General features: G+C 45.2%; 1 protein-coding gene across 2 annotated transcripts in view; it reads left to right on the top strand.

The window, feature by feature from the left end:
• The window catches only part of ADCK1 (aarF domain containing kinase 1), a 112,988-nt gene that overhangs the window by 31,892 nt on the left and 76,315 nt on the right, over window positions 1-4,781 (top strand). The gene's annotated exons all lie outside the window — the stretch shown is intronic.

The raw sequence follows: 4,781 nt of genomic DNA, 5'->3' as shown, positions 1-4,781 counted from the left end.
TAGATATTTTTGTATTCTTATAAATATTGAGCTTTGTTCTAGGACACAGTTAAGTTACTTGAAGTAGTTTGCTTTTTTCAGATCTTGCTTTTAATATTTGTTAGATGGGAATGGAACAGTATTTGTTTTGGGATATATGCCATTACTGATGCAAAGCCCTTCTGGATATTGCCACAACTGTCCCATGAATGATGAGTTTTTTTTCAGTTTGGCGGGTGGAAATAGGTCCTATGTGGATGCTGGGTACTGTTAACCCTAAACCTTTTGGGTTGTTCTTTTCCTGGACTCAGACCATTTTTGGGTATGCAGGTGCTGATCGGTACTCAGCTGTATATGCAGTGGGATCTCTGCAGACCTTTCGTGTTCTTTCTCTCTCCTCTTCGCTACTCTGTCCTTTGAACTCTTTCTGGACTCTCAGCTCTATCTCCTCAATTGAGGAGTCTTCCGGTCACTGCCTGGCTTCCCCTCCGTGCCACTTCAGCCTGGGACCTCCCAGTGTGGTGAACTGGGGCATTCATCATGTTCACCTCGTTTCTTTCTCATCTTTTGGGAATCACTCTTCTTCCTTGCCTAATGTCAAGTGTCTTGAACACCATTGTTCTATATATGCTGTCCAGTTTTTCAGATGGGAAGGTAATTTTAGTTCCTGTTTTGGAAGAAATGTCAAGGTTGACATCATGATCTATGGCCTGAAAAAGTCCAAGTTTAACCTTGCCATTTCCTAAGGTGGAGAAGACTGTGGGAAGAACAGGTTTGGTGGTAGTGGGAGTGGTGGGAAAGTCAGGCTAAGTTTGAAGAGCCTGTTGGATATCGGAGTAATTGATGTTAGAGAGGCAGCTGTAATCAGCAAGCTCCAGTCAGAGGAGAGGCCTGGGCAGGAGATACACATCTGTGTGTATCAATGTGAAGATGGTATTTACAGCCATGATACTGGATGAGATCCCCAAGGAAGTATAGTTAGAGTATTGGATTAATCCTATTTTGTATTTTCTGTATTTTCTGGTGCTTTGACATCTTGGTTTTGCTGGCGTTGGAGGGACTGCTGCTCCCAGGGTCAACTAACTCTTAGAGATAGGTAGCAGCTCTCTTGGGAGTATGCTTTTTTTCTTTTGAGATGGAGTCTCACTCTGTCATCCAGGCTGGAGTATAGTGGTGTGATCTTGGTTCATTACAACCTCTGCCTCCCGGGTTCAAGCGATTCCTGTGCCTCAGGCTCCTGAGTAGCTGGGATCACAGGTGCCTGCCTCCACACCCAGCTAATTTTTTTGTATTTTTAGTAGAGGCAGGGTTTCACCATGTTGGCCAAGCTGGTCTTGGACTCCTGACCTCAGGTGATCCACCTGCATTGGCCCCCCAAAGTGCTGGGATTACAGGCGTGAGCCACCCACTCAGGGGAGTGTGCTTTTCATATGCAAATCAACCAATTCAGAGCCCATACCTCACAACCACCTACTTCATCAGGCTCTTTTACTCTGTACTACTATGCTTCTGCCCTAATTCCCCCATCATTAGGTAGTAGACAACTAGGGACAGCTCCTATGCCCCAGAGCCCAATGAAATTATTCAAAGTAACCAGTCCTATCCTGTTTACCCTGCCTTGACCATTCCTTCACATGGAATAGCAGCAAAGGCTCTTGTCCACATTTTCCTGCTTTCCCCCTCTGCCTTTGATTCTGGTGCTTCTTTCCCCACGTGGCCTGGCATGGCATGCCATCATGCTGTCTATTTCTAGAGACTTGTCAGTAAAGGCTTCTGCTTTCGTGGTAATCATTTCTGTGTTTGTGTGTCTTACCGCATGTGATTGAAACAAATCCCAATACCCTTGTAGTAAGTATAGAAGTACCAGCTCTGGCTAAATGGATACGTATATTACCTCACCTTATTTAATCTTCATGGCAGCCCCATGAGGTGTAGGTACTATTATTATCTTACTTTTATAGATGAAAAAACTGAAGTAGGGAAAGGTTACGTAATTTGCCCAAGTCCACTAGCTTCTGTGTGGTAAAGTTGGGATGTAGCCTGAGACACTCTGAAGTCCTGTGTTCTTAACTACAGAACTATCCCATGTGTGGTCAGGGTGGGGTTCAGTCTGAGGTTAAATTCTTTTAATATGTTTACAAACTGTACCTCGTTTTTTTCCCCTGAGACATGATGAGCTTTACTTTGTTGTCTAAATGACAACGTAAAGGTTAACATCTGGAAAAGAGAACTTGCAGACTGTGGGCCTGATTTCTTGGGGATGAGGAGTTACAGTTTCATTTTTCTGATGGACAGCACACATGTGTGCCGTGGGACCCTGCCAGATTAGCAAAGAGATGCTGGATTCTCTCTGATCAAAACTGGTCCAGTCTGCGCGCAGAATCTTGTCCATTTAAAGCTGAAAAAAATGATCAGCTGGACTTTCCATTCTCAGAAGATGCTGAAAAGGGATGATAAAAAAATTTCCCACATTATCATAATATTTATTATTCATAAGAAATTTGGGAAATACAGGTCAGGCGTAGTGGCTCACACCTGTAATCCCAGCACTTTGGGAGGCCAAGGCGGGTGGATCACTTGAGCTCAGGAGTTCGATACTAGCCTGGGCAACATGGTGAAAAACCCCTTCTCTACTAAAAATACAAAAATTAGCCAGACATGGTGGTGGGCCTCTGTAGTCCCAGCTACTTGGGAGGCTGAGGCAGGAGAAGAACTTGAACTCGGGAGGCAGAGGCTACTGTGAGCCGAGATCACGCCACTGCACTCCAGCCTGGGCGACAGAATGAGATTCTGTGTCCAGAAAAAAGAAATTTGGGAAATACAGAAAACCTATATAGAAGAAAAAAGTACTCTTATAATTTCACACCCCAGAGATACCACTGTTAACATTTCATTCCTTTGGCGCTTAAGTTTCTGACTAGAAGAATTAATCAAAGGTCAGTTTGGGGTCTGTCGCCTTCTCTTTCTGTGTCTGCCTGTCTCTCTGTGTGTGGGGTGTGTATGTATGACTATCGGATGGTCTCGTTCCTCTCTGTCACTTACACGACCCTAAGCCCCATTGGAGATATTGCCCAGTTCTCATGGGGAGCCCCATGGATTCAGTCTGACATTGATAGCTTTCTGCCTAGCTTGGGGACTAGGGCCCCTGCTCTTGGGGCTTTAGATGTGGGTAAAGGGATTGCTTTGACTCCATCTTGCCTAATCAATAACTAATCAACACTGAGTTGATTTTATTAGCTATTCATTGCCTCCCTCCCAAACCCCAAACCAAGCTGGCTATGACAATGCTTTTCACTAATATGAGGCAGATTAAAACTCATTACATAATCCTAGCGCTTTGGGAGGGCAAGGTGGGCAGATTACTTGAGGTCAGGAGTTCAAGACCAGCCTGGCCAACATAGTGAAACCTCATCTCTGCTAAAAATACAAAAATTGGCTGGGCGTGGTGGTGCGTGGCTAAAATTAGTTAGGAGGCTGAGGCAGGAGAATAGCTTGTATCTGGGAGACAGAGGTTGCAATGAGCTGAGACTGCACTATTGCACTGTAGCCTAGGTGTCTCAAAAAAAAAAAAAAAAGAAAAAGAAAAAGAAAAAATGTCTCACAAAGCTCGAAGTGGACAGGTTGCCTGCGGGCCTAAGGATGGCCTGGTAGTGCCTGGAGTGTGAGACATCCCCTCTGCTGTGGCAGGAGGTGGGCGGATGGGCCCTTTGGCTGCTGGGTTGAGGGTGTTCAGGGCTGCAGCAGTCTCTTCTGGGCAGCAGCAGTCTGGGCGTGGTGGCTCATGACGGTAATCCCAGCACTTTGGGAGGCCGAGGTGGGTGGATCGCTTGAGCCTGGGAGATGGGGACTACTGTGAGCCATGATTATGCCACTGCACTCCACTCTGGGAGACACAGCGAGACCCTTTCTCAAAAAAAAATTGTGCAAATTTATGGAGTACGTGGGAAATTCTTACACATTTATAATGTGTGGTGATTAAGTCAGGGTATTTAGGGTAGCTATCACCTGAGTATAATACAGTTTTCTAAATATAGTCATTCTCCTCTGCTATCAAACATTGAATTTATCCCTTCAAGTTTACTTTATGTTTGTACCCTTTAATCCACTTCTCTTCATCCTCGCCCTTCCCTCCACCCATATTTCCTAGTTTGTTATCTGTTTTTCCACTCTACCTCCAATATCACATGTTCTCTCTTATATGTGGGAGCTAAAACAAAAACAAAAACAAAAAACTCCTCTTAATTTCTAAATTTCCTGTGTGATTCACTTGGCAACTAATTATATAGGATCTTTGAACACTTCTTCCACCTTTGTTGTCAACTGTTATTTAACTCCTCACATGATTTTATGGCCCCCAATATGTGTTAATTACATCAGCATCCTACGTGGCACTGAAAAGTGTAAGTCCATCCTCGTGGTTCACTCTCTTGGTTGACTGAGTTGGGAGAAGGCAGGTGCCAGGTCCCCACAGAGTACTGGGGTCCCTTGTCTTCCGCATGTGCCCATGGCCTCATCCTGCCTCAGAGGCTTAGCTCTTAGAAGGTAGGACTCTTATAGTACCAAGGCCCTCAGTTGGGCTGCAGAGATGACTGTGGATATGCAGCCTGGGGGCAGATGGGGCCACCTTCCAACTCTGGAAGGACCGGTGAGCACCCAGATGTGAATTAAGGCTGCTCTCTGTCCTAGACAACCTGCCCAGATGCCTTCTTCACGTGCCTCATACCCCTCACTACAGTGACTCCTCTAGTTAATAAGAGACCTCTGCTAAAGTTTGCTGCACCAAAGAACCCTAGATTTTGGAG

Source organism: Mandrillus leucophaeus, unplaced genomic scaffold (genome assembly GCF_000951045.1).
Source record: "Mandrillus leucophaeus isolate KB7577 unplaced genomic scaffold, Mleu.le_1.0 Scaffold326, whole genome shotgun sequence".
NCBI classification, from domain to species: domain Eukaryota; kingdom Metazoa; phylum Chordata; class Mammalia; order Primates; family Cercopithecidae; genus Mandrillus; species Mandrillus leucophaeus.
This window is presented reverse-complemented; position numbering and strand designations above follow the sequence as displayed.